Below are 16,490 nucleotides of genomic sequence, written 5' to 3'. Positions count from 1 at the left end.
ACAAGGATTTTTTGGTATTTACTTTCTACTGCTGGTGATATTCTTCATGTTTCACTGTTGTAGTCATCACATTTGGGTTATCCCTGCTGGGGTAGCCCTCAGTCGGTCTGAATACCAGAGGCTTATTATTTCTGTGTCGGTTGCTGTCGCTCCAGGACTGACATCAGGTCGTCAGTAGTACAGAATCAGACAACCAACGCCATTACATCAGTCTTTCTTGCTGAAGAGCCCAAAGCAGAAGCAGTTCGCACGAGTGCTGGATGGCCGCTACCGGAGTTTTTCATTTCCAAATTGAAGTTGAAATCTTCTAAAGCTAAGTACCCTGCTGGGGATCCCTTTTTCTTGCTCTAACCGATGTCAGAAAAAGTTTACAATTGTCTCGCCTGTGGAAAGCAAGTTCCACACAGAGACTTTCATTCTTACTGTGTCACTTGTTTAGGCCCAGGCCACGACGTCCACCGCTGTCACTTTTGTGCTTTGTTCATCGCCAGAACTATACGTCATTGGGCCCTTATTGTAGCTAGAGTTTTTCGCGCTCAGTCCTCGAATTCCAATATGGCTTCGGTATGCCATCAGACAACAGATCTTCCAGAAAAACTTAAGGATAAAGACAGACACAGACCGCACAAATCCAAAACTGCAGATGATGCTTCCGTTAGGCTAGTTGTCAGTTCTCCGGTCCTCAATGAAGCACTTTCGCAGGCCGCTACTGAGACCCTTTTGGAGTCCGGTATGACGCGAGACTCTTCGACTAAGGATCCTGCAGACGTCTCTAGTTTGGATGGATCCAGAGTGCTGAGCAGGCACCGGCTTCAGGGCAAGTACTTCGTACTATCAATACTCAGCACAGACCGATGACTTCTTTCACGCCTACAGTTCTTTTGAAAACTACCAAGTTTCTAAGGCCCAGGGTACGAACCACACACACAAGAAAACGACGACCCAAGCTCAGGCACCTGCTTCCTTGCGTCAGTCTCAAATGCTTAAAATGGCTGAAGACCTTATAATGCTTGTCAGGGGAAGCCAGGCTACCCCTTCTAAAAGAAAAAGAGACTTGTCTCCAGTAGTTTTTATCTGAACAGGAGTCCGATGATGCATCTGAATATAAAGATATGCAACCCCTCTCTGCTTATGAGGATTCTGATGCAGACAAATCCATCCCTTCGGTCTGTCCACCGAAGGACTTTTCCTTTGGGAAACCCTACATACTTTAAGGGAGCATTTCCAATGGGAATGTCAGGACTATCCTCAAGTCAAAAAAGAGACTTCGGGAATTCTTAGATCTTCCACAGCATAGACATCTGGCCATCCCTCCTGTCCTGGATGTTGTGGATGATGATTTTATAGAACCTAGTCTGACCCCTGACACCCTCCCTCCTGCTCCTAGGAAACCTGACAGGTACTATAGAGTCCCTGACTCTCACATATTTCTTTTCAAAAATTCTACTGCTTACCTCCGGGTCATCTCTCAAGGACCTAAAGGAATCAAAGCAACTTCAGCTAAGAATCCCACCCCCCCCCTAGATAGGGTTTCCCGAGCTTTAGACAAATGAGGTAAAATGTATACACCTCTGCTACTCTTGCTATTAGAGCATTAAATTGTCAGTACCATATGCTGAAATATCAGCAACATACCATGGAACTCCTCAAACAAAAAATATCTTCTTTCTTTGCTTGTGCAGAAAATAAAGAGTTACAAGAGTTAATGCATTATGCAAGTCAAGTAACTAAGCACACCTTACATAGAATACAATGCCCCATTTGGTCTGTACCTCTCAAGACATGTGCAACTGGAAAGGCCACAGAAATACCTCACTAAAAGAATCACAGGCCTAAAGCAGATGCTCTATGCTGATCGCCTTAAAAAAACTCCAGATATACTCTGCCGCATATCGTCTTCTCTGAGGCGATCTCTGCTTAACATACAAGGCCATGTCAAACCCAGAGCTGTTGGATATGCTACACTTAAAGAAATCCCAATCCCTCAGAGCCACACGATCCAGGGATCTACATCTTGTCATCACAATAAACACAACATGCTGGAGGGATAGGTTCCTAACCTAGAGACTCCCCCGACTCTGGAATAGACTGCCCATACATGTCAAGCAGAGCGCCTCTTTGTCCTCTTCAAAAGGAACCTTGATGATTAGATGGGAGAAAGGAAATTCACCCCGGGGATCAAGTCAGTCGCCCTGCTAGACAGGGGTCCAGGGAAGTAAATAGTGTGGAAAGAAATAGCCAGGGAATTATGGCTAGGCTTGCATAGGCCCCTAGGGCCGATAGCCTAGTGCCAACCTATGAACCTATGTGGTTTTGACGCCCTAGAAGCATCTTGCAGGGCAGCAGTCAGTGGTTCTGTCCTTAGAAGGCATGCTTGGCTTAAGGAACAAAGACAACTTATTTGGCACCAAGGCAGAAGAGGTCTTAAAAAAGATAGAAAAAAAAAAAAGAGCTAAATCTATGCAGACAGACTTCTTACAGGTCCAGCCACCGAGTTTCAGTAGGCACTGCCCCTCCAAGCACTTGTCCTTTCCTGCCCCCTCCAAAACAGCTCAGCCCAGACCCAGGGGAAGCAGAGATCTAAGCAATGGAGTTCCTCCTCTTCAAAACCAGGGAGTGCAAAGCCACCCCCTTATGGTAAGAACTCACAATGACTTTACACTTCCACCCCTTCCGTCTGCCCCCCTGCTCTTGCCCCTAGGAGGAAAACTCTTCTCCCACGCAAGCACTGGGTCACAATTACCAACGACCACTGGGTCCTCAACATAATGTCCCAGGGATACAAATTTTATTTCCATACTCTGCCAACCCCAAAAGGGTTCCCAGATCTTCCTACAAAATAGTGGGCAGAGGCCAAAAAGCAAGTCCTTTCCCTGGTCTCTATGAGGACATAGAATGTTCCTGCAGAAGAGATAGGCCACGGTTTTTACTCCAAACTCTTCCTGCTACCCAGAAAAGAGGGCACATGGCACCCCATCCTCGATCTATCCACTCTAAACACCTTTCTGGTGATTCCAAAATTCAAAATGTTCACCCTCCAGCAGCATCTACCTATGCTTTCCAAGGATGCTTGGTTAGCCACCCTAGACCTAAAAGAGGCCTACCTACACATCCCAATCAAGGAATTATGCAGAAAATACCAACATTTTAGGCAGGATCACTGCACTTTCAGTTATCTGTGCTTCTCTTTGTCTTATCCAATGCTCCCAGAGTTTTCACAAAATGTCTGGTGCCGTCATTGTTTTTTGCAGACAAAGAAATATTCAAATGTATCCATACTTAGACGACTGCCCTCTGCCCCTGCTGCGAAGTTGACTAGCAATTGGTCAGTTTTTCTGAAGGATTTAGTCCTATCCAGATTGAATTTGAGCTGTCTGTGCACATCTAGAGAGTGCAGAATCCTTTCCCCCTTGTTTTGTGGGTTAAGGAAAAAGATGGGCAAATGAATGGATTTGTTGAGTGCCAAACTGGGCACCACTTTAGGCAGGATGGGTTAGTCCTGAGGGAGACCCCGTCAGCATGGAAAATGAAGGGCTCTACAGCCATGAGTGCTTGTAGCTCTGAAACTCTTCTAGTTGAAGTGATGGCCAGAAGCAAGACTGTTTTCCAAGAGAGGAATTTTAAGTCTGCTGAAGCTGCAGGTTCAAAGGGTGGCACGGTGAGCTTTTCCAACACAAAGTTAAGGTCCGAAGCTGGGGTAGGAGCTCTTCTGCGTGGCCTTAATTTGTTAGCCCCTCTTAGGAACTGTTTGATGAGAGGGTGTGAGAAGAGAGGTGGCTCTGTGCTGTAATGAGCAGAGATGGCAGAGGCATGAATTTTAACAGAAAAGAAGAATAGACCCCTGTGAAGTAGGTCTGCTAGGTAATCCAGGATGATATGTAGGGTGGGCTGTGCTGTTTCGGCTTCCTTAGCCTGGATCCAGGCCCAAAACCTTTTCCACTTGTCAGCATAGGATTTTCAGTGCTGGGGTGTCTGGCCTCACTTGTTTGTTTAGGCTGGCAGCTTGAAGAGAGGTCAGGGAATAAAGCCAGGCTGCCAGGTTGAGGGTCTGCAATTGGGGATGCATGAATTCTCCACTCTTCTGGGTCAGGAGTGTTGGGATCTGAGGTAGGTGCTATGGTGGCAGGGGTGACGGGCAGCAAAGCAGTTGGTACCAGTTCTGGCGTGGCCAGTCTGGGGCAATCAAGACTGCCCTTGGTTTTTCCTCCCTTATTTTGAGCAGTACCCTTGAAATGCGTGGTAGAGGGGGAAATGCATAGACCGAGAGGTATACCTATTGGAAGGATAGAGCACCCACTTTCCAGGCCTTGCTGTGAGGTTCCCTGGTGCAGAATTTGCAGAGCTGATGATTGGAGTGGGAGGCAAAGAGGTCCACCTTCAGGATGCCCCATTTCTGGGTCAGAAGGGTGAAGGTTCTGTGGTCTAGCTGCCACTCGTTTGGGTCTAGCAGGTTTCTGCATAAGTTGTCTGCAAGAGAGTTTAGGGAGCCTGGCAGGAATTATGCTAGCAGGTGTATTTGCATGGCTGAGGCCGTGTGCCAAAGGGTCATGGCGAGCCTGCAGAGAGGATAAGAGTGAGCCCCTCCCTGCTTGTTAATATACCACCTCACTGTGGTGTTGTCTGTTTTGATCAATAAAGGCCCCGGGGAGAGTAGGGGTCTGAAAGCTGTCAGGGCATGCTGAACAGATAACATCTCTTTTAGGGTGATGTGCAAATGTATTTGATTTGGGCTCCAATGGCCCTGAAAGCACCTGCCATCCATGTGCAAATGTATTTGATTTGGGCTCCAATGGCCCTGAATGCACCTGCCATCCATGTGTGCACCTCCAGGCATAGTCTGATGAGTCTGTGGTGATGGTTTGGGTGGCGTGGGGTTGTGAGAAAGTCCCTTGTTGTGGTTGCATGCTGCTGCCCACCAAAGAAAATCTTTCCTTAGACAGAGTATCATTGGTATGATAGTTTCCAGGTCTTGAGAGTGTTGACACCAAAGGCTTTTTAGATACCACTGTAGTTTCCACATATGCAGTCTGGCATATGGAATGTGTAGAATACAGGAAGCCACGAACCCAAGAGCTTGCAGGACTTTCCTTACGGATAACTGGGTTCTGGGTGGCTAGTTGAAAGAAGTAGCCTGTCAGGTAGGCTTGTTTTTCTGGAGTAAGGAATGCCATCTGGGATGCTGTTTCCAAGGTTTGTTCCCAGGAATACATTTTTTTGTGTGGGGACTAGTTTTAATTTATTTTTGTTGATAGTATGCCCCAGGGAGTTCAATAGGTCCTTTACAAAGGTCAGGTGCTGTAACAGCTTTTCCTGACTGCCTGCCTGAATCAGGCAATCGTCTAAGTAGGGGTAAATTTGAATATTTCTTTGTCTGCAAAAAGCAATGGCTGGAGCCAGGCATTTTGTGAAAACTCTGGGATCAGTGGATAAGCCAAAGGGAAGAACAGAGAACAGAAAGTGCAGAGATCCTGCCCTGAAACGTAGATATTTCCTGCAAGATTCCCTGACTGGGATGTGTAGGCAAGCCTCTTTTAGGTCTAGGGTGGCTAACCAAGCATCCTTGGAAAGCTTAGGAAGAAGCTCCTGGAGGGTGAGCATTTTGAATTTTGTTATCAACAGAAAGGTGTTTATGTTTAGAATGGAAAGATCGAGGATTGGGCTCCAGGTGCCCTCTTTTATGGCTCCCAGGAAGAGTCTATAATAGAAACCTTGGCCTATCTGGTCTGCAGGAACATACTGTATTGCCCTCATGGAAAGCAGGGAAAGGACTTGCTTTTTGGCCTCTGCCCACTGGTTTGTAGGAAGATCTGGGAACCCTTTTGGGGTTGGCAAAGTGTGGAAATAAAATTTGCATCCCTGGGACACTATGCTGAGGACCCATCAGTTGTTGGCAATAGAGGCCCAGTTGTTTGCATGGAAGGAGAGTTTTCCTCCCCGGGGCACAGGCAGGTGGGCAGAGGTAAAGAGTGAAGGTGTAAAGTCACTGAGTTCTTACCATAAGAGGGTGGCTTAGCACTCCCTGTGTTTGAAGAGGAGGAACTCCACTGCTTATATCTCTGCATTCATTGCGGCTGCTGTCTGGGGGGCCTGCTTCCCCAGGGTCTGGTTGAGCTGACCTGGAAAGGGCAGGAAAGTACCAGTGCTCGGAGTGGCAATGCCTAATGACCCTCGGTGGCTAAACCTGCAAGAAGTCTGTCTGCATAGATTTAGCTTTTTCTTCCATGTTTTTTTAAGACCTCCTTTGCCTTGGTGCCAAATAAGTTCTCTTTGTGCAGTGGTGTGTCCAATAATTTGGATTTGACATGGTCTGGCAAGGGCTGTTCCTTTAGCCAAGCATGCCTTCTAAGGACAGAACCAGTGACTGCTGCCCTGCAATATGCTTCTAGGGTGTCAAATCCACATTGTAAGGTGTGCTTAGTTACCTGACTTGCAGAATGCATTAACTCTTGTAACTCTATTTTCTGCACAAGCAGGAAAAGAAGATTTTTATTTGTTTGAGAAGTTCCATGGTATGTTGCTGATATTTCAGCATATGGAACTGACAATTTGGTACTCTAATAGCAAGAGTAGCAGAGGTGTATATTTTTTACCCCATCTAATGCTCGGGAATCCCTATCTAAAGGGATGGGATTCTTAGCAGAAGTTGCTTTAATTCTTTTCGGTCCTTGAGAGATAACCTCGGGGTCAGCAGTAGGATTTTTGAAAATAAATTTGAGAGAGTCAGGGACTCTACAGTACCTGTCTGGTTTCCTGGGAGCAGGAGGGAGGGTGTCAGGAGTCAAACTGGAGTCCATAAAAACTTCATTCACAACATCCAGGACAAGAGAAATGGCCAGAGGTCTGTGCTGTGGAAGATCTAAGAATTCCTTGAGTCTCTTTTTTGACTGAGGGTAGTCCTGACATTCCCATTGGAAATGTTCCCTTAAAGTATGTAGGGTTTCCCCAAAGGAAAAGATCTCTGGTGGAGAGGCTGAAGGGATGGATTCCTCAGCATCAGAATCCTCATAAGCTGAGAGGGGTTGCATATCTTCATATTCAGATGCATCGGACTCCTGTTCAGATAAAACTACTGGAGACCAATCTCTCTTTTGGAAGGGGTAGCCTGGCTTCCCCTGATAAGCATTATAAGGTCTTCTGCCATTTTAGGCATCTGAGATCGAGGCAAGGAAGCAGGTGCATGTGATTGGGTAGTCGGTTTCTTAAGTGTGGTTCATACCCTGGGCCTTTGAAACTCTTTAGTTTTCAAAAGAATGGTAGATGCGAAAGTCGTCGTCTGTGTCGAGAATCAGTACTGTGAAGTACTTCCTCAGAAGCCGGTGCCAGCTCAGTGGCTCTGGACCCATCCAAGATAGAGACATCTGCAGGATCCTTAGTCGATGAAAAGTCTTGTGGCATACCGGACTCCGAAAGGGTCTCGGTAGCGGCCTGTGAATCCAAAGAAGCGGGCATCAGGGGCTATGAAAGCGCCAGAGTACCGGCAGACTGGCGATTAGCTTACCGGAAGCACTGTCGGCAGTTTTGGACCTATGCGGTCTGTCTCTGTCTTTATCCTTACGCTTTTTCGGAAGATCTGTTGTCAGATGGCTTAATGAAGCCATTCTGGAATACAGAGAACGACAGCAAAAGAATTTAGCGACAAAGATAGCCCAATGACGAAGAGTTCAGGCTTTAAACAGGGCACAAAACTGACAGCGAGGAACATCGTGGTCTGGGCCTAAACAGGTAACGCAGTAAGAATGAAATCTCTGTGAGGTATTTGCTTTCCACAGACAAGACAATTGTTAATTTTTTCTGTCATCGGTTAGAGCAAGAAAAAAGGATCTCCAACGGGGTACTTATCTTTAGAAGACTTCAGGTCTGAAACTCGAAAAACGAAAATTTCAGGAGTTGGCCGACTGGCACTTGCGAACTGCTTCTGCATCAGGCACCCCAAGGCAAGAAAGACTGATGTAATGGAGACGGCTGCATGTTTAACATCCCTGACAACCTGACGTCATGGAAGAAGCGACAACATCCGACACAGAAATCCAAAGACTCTAATATTCAGGCCGGTTGAGGGCTACCTGCAGGCAGATAAATCCAAATGTGATGACTGCAACAGTGAAACACGAAGAACATCCAGCACATGCTCAAAGATACACACACAAACAGAGAGCTGAAGGGGGGGGGGGCCTCTAACAGACTAACTTTTTTTTAAAATATAAATCCGACGCACCAGTGAAGGGAGGAAAGGGAAAACCTACACTAACACACACACACACACACACACACACACACACACACACACACACACACACACACACACAAAGCTATTGAAAGTTTACTGTTAAGCTTCAAAATACTACTCTCAACATCCGGAGCTCAGAGACCACGATGCAAGCAATAGCTGCGGCAAACAAGATCTGAGGGAAGGAAGGAAGGTGATGGTGTATTATGGGTATGGGAGGAGCTTGGAGCTCGGAGCAGAAGCTTGTGAGGTTGCTGGCTTGGATCGGATCTGGATCTGTATTCCCCACAGGTTGAAGACCAAATGAAGTAAACTACTTCAGATGGAATGATACTGTAGCGAATTCCTTACGTTGAATATCTAATGAGCTTTACTTCTCATGTTACAGCTGCAACAGAAACGGCCTTCAGCAGAGCATACTGAGTATTTTTATGTAATGACATAGAAATACTTCACTCTAAGAAACCGTATTAATAAAACAGTGATTATTAAATATATATGCAGAATATCACCTCAGACACTATAGCAACACTTAACAGTAATTCCGTAATGGTTTGTTCATCAGCCATGAACTATACCAATACGTGTAGTATCACAACGTTTATTTTAATATGCACATGAAGTACAAATAACATAATAACTTAAAATATTTCTCTTCATATGTACATGTGTCGGTATGTATGCTTGTATACCCATACATACAAATATACATTTTATACACACACGCATATATATATATATATATATATATATATAGATATATATATATAGATATATATAGATATATATTTATTTATATATATATATATATATATATATATATATATATATATATATATACACACACACACATACAGTGGATATAAAAAGTGTACACACCCCTGTTAAAATGCCAGGTTTTTGTGATACAGAAAAATGAGGCCACAATAAATAATTTTGAAACTTTTCTCACCTTTAATGTGACCTATAATCTGTACAATTCAGTTGAAAAACAAACAAATCTGTTTGGGGAAAATATGAAAAATAAAAATATACAACAAGTTGGTTGCTTAAGTGTGCACACCCTTAAACTAATACTTTGCTGAAACACCTTTTGAATTGCAGCATTCAGTCTTCTTGGGTACACACCTGCCATCAATTAAAGAGACTCTGATTAATCCCAAATTATGTTCAGCTGTCTTAGTAAGATTTTCTTGACATTTACTCAGTTGCCTGCTACAGCAAAAGCCACGATTCGCAGGCAGCTTAAACAGCATCAAAGGGATGTCATTGTTGAACGGTATCAGTCAAGAGAAGGGTAGAAAAACATGTCCACAGCTTTGGATATACCATGGAACACAGTGAAGGCAGTCATTAAAAAGTGAAGAAAATATGGGACAACAGAGACGTTGCAAAGAACTGGACATCTCTCCAAAATTGATGAAAAGACAAAACATAAACTGGTCAGGGAGGCTGCCAGGAGACCTACAGCAACACTGAAGGAGTTGCAGGAATGTCTGGCAAGTACTGGTTGTGTAATACATGTGACAACAATCTCCTATATTCTCTGTATGTCTGGGTTATGGGGTAGGGTTGGAAGATGGAAGCCTTTTCTCACACAGAAAAACATCCAGGCATGGCTAAAATCTGCAAAACAGTTAGTTATGTACTCACCATAACGATCAATGTATGTGGTCCATCTCGCCTACATTCCTTACTCACGGGTTCAGAGCAGAGAATCGGCTCCGACTGAGCCAAACTTTCTAGCACGAAGTCTCTAATTGGCTGGGCTAACCCAGTATCCCAGAGTGCACCTCGCCCTAGCCCCAAATCTTGTTTGCAATCATAACAATCATAAGACTCATAACCCATACTCAATAACACTGGAAGAAATCTAGCCAGATAGGGGAACAAATCACTGACCTTGAAGGGTCCACGGAGCCAAAAATTCTTCCAATTCCTCTAGGAAGGGGGCAGGTGGGAGGGTAAGTAGGAATGTAGGCGAGATTGACCACATATATCGATCATTATGGTGAGTACATAACTAACTGATGTTATGTGGTCCTATCTCGCCTACATTCCTTACTCACGGGATAGCGTCCCCAGCACCTCTATCCTGGGAGGCTCATAAGAAGACACTCCTGAGAACCGTGGAACCAAAGGAAGCCCGGCCCCTAGAAGTGACGTCCAGTTTGTAATGAGTAATAAAAGTGTTGGGAGAAGCCCAAGTTGCCGCAGCACAAATATCATCCAAGGAAAGTCTAGCATGGAAAGCTACTGACGTAGACATAGCCCTGGTAGAATGAGCCTTGACGGGAAATGGTAAAGTTCTGTCTGCTAACAAGCAAATGAATGAAATACAGTCTCTGATCCATTTAGAAATAGTGCACTTGGAAATAGGACTACCTGCTCTGTTCTCTGAAAAGGACACAAACAATTGATCAGATTTCCTGACTTGCTTCGTCCTATGTAAATAAAATCTCAGTTGTCTGTGCACATCCAACTGATGCAACCTAAACTCTGCTTTATTGGAAAAGTTCGGAAAGAACACTGGTAGCTCAATAGATTGCTGAAGATTGACCGGGGATGATACCTTCGGGAGAAAGGACGGGATAAGCCTGAGAGTGACTCTGTCCTTGTAAAATACCAAATATGGAGGTTTAATGGACAAGGCTTGAAGTTCTGATACCCTCCTGGCTGATGTAATGGCTATCAGAAAAGCAGTCTTCCAAGATAAGAATTTCAAGTCGCAAGTGGCAGCCGGTTCAAAGGGTGGTGATGTAATAGCTTGTAGCACAAGGTTCAGGTCCCATGGCAGTACAGGCTCAGAAACCGGGGGACGAAGTAACCAACCGCCTTTTACAAAAGCTTTACAGAGGTAGTGGCCCATAAGAGAGGGCTCATAAGATGTGTGAAAATTGGAAATTGCGGCCAACTGTACTTTTATGGTAGCGGGCGCAGAGCCCTGACGGAACAACATAGCTAAAAAATCCAAGACCGACGGAATAGGAGCTGTGAAGGGATCCAACCCTTGGGCCTGAGCCCAAATGGAGAATCTTCTCCATTTGCAGGAATAAATTTTCCTGGTGGAAGACTTATGAGAAGAAGACAAGATGTGCACCACTTCAGGAGAAAAGGAATGTAGCCTGACTAGGGATGGAACTGGAGCAGCCAGGCTGTCAACCTGAGGGTTCGTAGGGATGGATGAAGTTGTCCTGACATGTGAATCAGGAGGTCTGGGCACTGGGTCTAGAGTGCACGGACCGTCCAGTGCGTACTGTTGAAGAAAGGGGAACCATACTTGTCGAGGCTAGTGTGGGGTAATAAGAATCATCCTGCTTCCCAAGGATATGGCTTTCTGTATCACTCTTGGCAACAGAGGAAACGGAGGGAAAGCGTAGACCAGACCGGGGGGCCAATCGTGAGCTAGAGCGTCCCTGGGTGATTCCTCCTGTGGGGGGATCAGAGTGAAGTACTTGCTGCATTTAGCATTGAGGGGGATGGCGAAGAGATCACAGCAAGGCTGACCCCACTTTATGAAAATCTGAACCGCCACTCGGTTGTTCAGGGACCACTCGTGAGGCATCAGAATAGCTCTGCTTAGCCTGTCCGCTATCACGTTGGACCTCCCCAGAATGTGCGTTGCCACTAGAAACCGTTGGGGAGACACCGCCCACTGCCACACTCGCATGGCCTCTCTGCAGAGGGGGTAAGATTTGGTTCCCCCCTGCTTGTTCAGGTACCACACCACGGACATGTTGTCCGAGTGAATTGCAATCGTTCCCAGAGGTAGAAAGTCCTGGAATGCTTGCAACGCCAGAAACACCGCTCTCATCTCCAGAACATTGATGTGCAAGTTCACCTCGTGGTCTTGCTAGGTGCCTTGGACCGTCCTGCCTAGATAATGCCCACCCCACCTCATCTGGGAGGCATCTGTGGTCACCATGGCCACTGGAGACATAGGAACCAAGCTCCTCCCTCTGTCCAGATTGGAGGAGTGTAGCCACCAGAGGAGGTCCTGTTTGCATTGCTCCGTGAGAAGTATCAAGTGGGAAAGAGGAAGCTTTTGAAAAGACCACTGAACCGAAAGGAGCCACTGTAGTATCCGCATGTGTAACCTGGTCAGGGATACGAGCATGATGATGGAGGCCATGGATCCCAAGAGCTGAAGAACTAACCTGGCCTGAACTTTTCTGAGGGGCAACAGTGCATGGATCTGAGACTGCAACACCCTTATCCTGTCCTGTGGCAGAAAGGCGCGCATGTGAATAGAGTCTAGCTCTGCGCCTGTAAAAACAACACGCTGTGAGGGCTGCAAGGCAGACTTTTCCCAGTTCAAAGTAATTCCTAAACGTTGGCAAAGTAAGATGGTCTTCTCCATGGCTTGAATCTGCAGATGCCTAGTGGGGGCGGCGAGAAGCCAGTCGTCCAGATATGGAAACACCTGGAATCCTAGACATCTCAGGTGAGCCTTCACCACTGCCAAGCACTTGGTAAACACCCTGGGGGCTGTGGTGAGACCAAAGGGCAAGGCACGAAACTGGAAGTGACTGGCTCCTAGCCGGAAGCATAAATGACTCCTGGATGCCTTCTCCATTTTGATGTGGCAGTAGGCATCCTTGAGATCAATGGAGCACATCCATACTCCTTTCTCCAGCAGTGGAAAAATGGACTGAAGTGTGACCATTCGGAACTTAGACTTCAGAATGTAGTGATTGAGTCGACTGAGATCCAGAATGGGTCTCAGGTCCCTTGTTCTTTTCGGCACCAAAAAGAGTCGTGAGTAAGTTCCTGATCCGACATGGTCTGAGGGGACTGGTTGGATGACACCTTTTTCTAGCAGCTTTGCCACTTCTAGTGCTGCTTGATCCCGTTGACAGGGTGGGACGTCCGGGATCCTTCTGACTGGAGGGGGTGTCGACGCAAAGGGAAAAGTGTAACCTCCGGTAACTATTTGAAGCACCCAACGATCCTGGGTGATGCTCTCCCAGGCTTCTGGATGCAACGAAATTCGGCCCCCAACTGGCTCCGGAATAGCACAGTCGGGCAACACCTAAGGAACGCTGGAAGGAAGAGCCGCGAAAGGAATCGCGGTCTCCCGAGTTGCGAGGGCCCCCTCTGCCTCTAGGACAGCGTCTTCCAGAATAATTACCCCCCTTCTGCCTCTGGAGGGAGACTCACCTTGAGCCGTGGGAAAGGACCTCTGAGACTTTTTGAACCACATTTTCCCCCCTCTCCGCGCCTTGGGATAAGGCCTAGAAGGGAGAGAAAAATGGGCCCCTACGGCAGACAGGGTCTTTCCCTCCTGTTCGCATCTGGTGAGAGTGTCTTTCACTTTGGGTCCGAAGACAGATGACCCATCAAAGGGGGCGTCAGTGAAGGAAGACTAAAAAGCCTCCGCAAAATGACACAGGCACATCCAGGCTTGCCTTCTGAGAACTACGCCTGAGCTAGCTGCCCCACTCGCCTCTTTGGCTGCATAAGATATGAGCCTCATGGATGAGTTGACAATGGACCCTAGGGTAGACAACTGGGTGTTAACAGTCTGCGCTACCGCCTCAGGCATGATACCCATCAGAGTATCTCCTAGCTCCTTCAGGAGATCTCTTTGGAGCAGAGTGAAATGACAGAGGTAATTCAACGACCGTAAGGTGAAGGTCGCAGAAGACAGGGTACACTTCCCATAGCGGTCCATACTCCTGGACTCCTTGTTAGGAGGATGGACTGAAGAAGAAGCCTCTGCAACTTCCTGCTGAGTGGCTGCCGCCACCACTAAGGCATCTACCGAAACCACTTTGGTAAGAAACTCTTTGCCCGGGGGAGCAGACAAGAACTTGCTTGGACGTCTGGGCACCGGTTCCACGGAATCAGGGTTCTCCCACAACCTCCGACAAATCAAGCCTAGGACTTCGTCGAAGGGTGGAGACACCCAGGAGGCGGAGGGTTGACCTCCGAAGGCCTTGAGGAATACTGACTTCTCCTCACAGGGGGTCTTGGAGGGCCAGTCGCCTCTCTGTCTCAAAATCTCCAGGATGTCGGAGAAAGAGACATCATCGGAGGACGACTTGGGGACCCCTCTGATTCCTCGAGGTCGGTATCACCCCTCTGATTCCTCGAGGTCGGTATCGGAAGTAAGTGACTCGTCCTGGGAGTCGATGCGCTTCCTCTTGCACGACTTCTTAATGGGAGGCTCCTCAGGCACTGACTGAGGGGCCCTCAGAAAGTAGGGGACCGCTCAAGGGGGTATCCAAAGACCTTCGGACTCCGCCGTCCATGGAGAGGGGGGCATCAGAGGCTCTAGCCAGGGTGTAAGGGGACGGAGTGACTGAACCAGGTGATGTACATGACGACCTGGCGAGGGTGCTCCTCATGGCCTCGAAGGCTGGTCCCCCGGGATCCGACGACTGACCAGTCTCAGAGACCACGATTGGAGTTGAGATTCCCCAAGCCGAAGCACTAAGAGGGAGGCTTGGAACTGACAGGAGTCCCGAGGCATCCCCCCTTGGGTCCGACTGAGGAAACCCGAGTGCAGAAACCAGAGGATGGATCTGACCTGGTAGGAGCCAATGCCGGCTCAGATAGACTCGCCCAGGGTATCGGAGCCGTCACCAGAACATCACTCGGTGCAGGACCCTTCAGCTCCGACGACACATGGGTGCTCGGAGGAGGAATCATCGAAACAAGCATGGGAGCCAGCTCCGGAGCTGACCGAGTTGGAGCCGAAAACAATTTTGCTAACACCGGCGACTGTAAAAGCCTCTGAACCACCCTATCCACATCCAAATCAGACAGCCTAGAAGATTTGGAAGAAATAGAGGGAGATCTAAATCTCCCGACTGGAGACTCATGCCTGACACTGGATGACCTGCTCCAAAGAGGTTCCAATAATATCGGAGCTGAGGTCGACCCCAGTACAACAGATATCTACTGCGGCCCTAAGTACAATGAAGCCGAGGAGGTAGTATCCATATCAGAGTCCTTCTCCTTCGGCCCCAAGGGCAATGGGGCCGAGGATGTAGTGTCCATTTCTGAGACCTTCTCCTTCGGCCCTGAGGACGGAGGAGCCGAGGAGGAAGTATCCAATTTACAAATCTTCTCTGAAGGCTCCAAAGAAGCAGACGGAGCCGGAGATCTCTTCTTGGCCTTAGGAGGCTTAGACTTGGTACTAGAAGGTGGGGAAGACTCCAAGGCCTCTTCAAAGGAGGGCTTGATCAGGCCCTTCAAAATCAGTTTGTTTTTACGTTCCTGCAGTACCCTAGGGCTAAACACATGACAGAAACTGCAGGACACTTGCAAGTGAAAAGCCCCAAGACAATACACACAGATAGAGTGTCGGCCACATTTAGTACACTTCTTAAACCCAGAGGGTTTATGTTCCTTCAGTTCTTTTGACATGGCAAGCAACCGCGCCAACAAACAACCAACAGAGTCAAACACTAAGGGAGGGCGGGAGACTGACAAACACTTGACAGGACAAGGAAACTCTAACTTAAACGCTTCGTAAAACCAAAAATTTAACCACTAACACAACAGCAAATCACAACCAGGAGGACACAGGAGAGGACTAGGTCCTCCAACTTAAACGGGACTAGCCCGCGAAACAGTAGGATACCACAAACAACTAGACTCTCAACCTCACGCAACAACTAATCACACGAAAAATAGCTATGAAAATAGCTTTTGAAAAAGGAGCCTGCTAAAATACTAAAAGTATTTTAAAGGTATTTAAAATGGTACTTAGCCACAGCCAAGCGAGACCACGTCCTAACTCTACGAGCGGCAAACGAGATCTGGGGCTAGGGCAAGGTGCACTCTGGGATACCGGGTTAGCCCAGCAATTAGAGACTTTGTGCTAGAAAGTTTGGCCGAGTCGGAGCAGCTTCTCGGCTCCGAACCTGTGAGTAAGGAATGTAGGCGAGATAGGACCACATAACATCAATACATCAAGTCTCCCAAAAGCATGTGGGAAAATGCGTTATGGTCTAATCAGACCAAGGTTGAGCTTTTTGGCCATAATTCCAAAAGGCACATTTGGCACAAAAACAACACTTCGCATCACCAAAAGAACAACATCCCAACGGTGAAGTATGGTGGTGGCAGTGTAAGGCTTTGGGGTTGTTTTTCATAAGATGGAACTGGGGCTTTAGTCAAGGTGGAGGGAATTATGAACAGTTCCAAATACCAGTCACTTCTGGCCCAAAACCTTCAGGCATCTGCTAGAAAGCTAAAGAAGAAGAGGCATTTCACCTTTTAACATGACAATGACCCAATGCATACATCCAAA

At 47.2% G+C, this 16,490-nt stretch overlaps 1 protein-coding gene across 1 annotated transcript in view; it reads right to left on the bottom strand.

Moving 5' to 3' along the window:
* TNPO3 (transportin 3) overlaps positions 1-16,490 on the bottom strand; it is a 2,808,908-nt gene that overhangs the window by 667,828 nt on the left and 2,124,590 nt on the right. The gene's annotated exons all lie outside the window — the stretch shown is intronic.

Source organism: Protopterus annectens, chromosome 11.part0, assembly GCF_019279795.1.
Source record: "Protopterus annectens isolate FY-2018-M chromosome 11.part0, PAN1.0, whole genome shotgun sequence".
In the NCBI taxonomy this organism is placed as follows: domain Eukaryota; kingdom Metazoa; phylum Chordata; order Ceratodontiformes; family Protopteridae; genus Protopterus; species Protopterus annectens.
The sequence above is the reverse complement of the archived record's forward strand: the minus strand, read 5'-3'. Positions and strand labels throughout refer to the sequence as shown.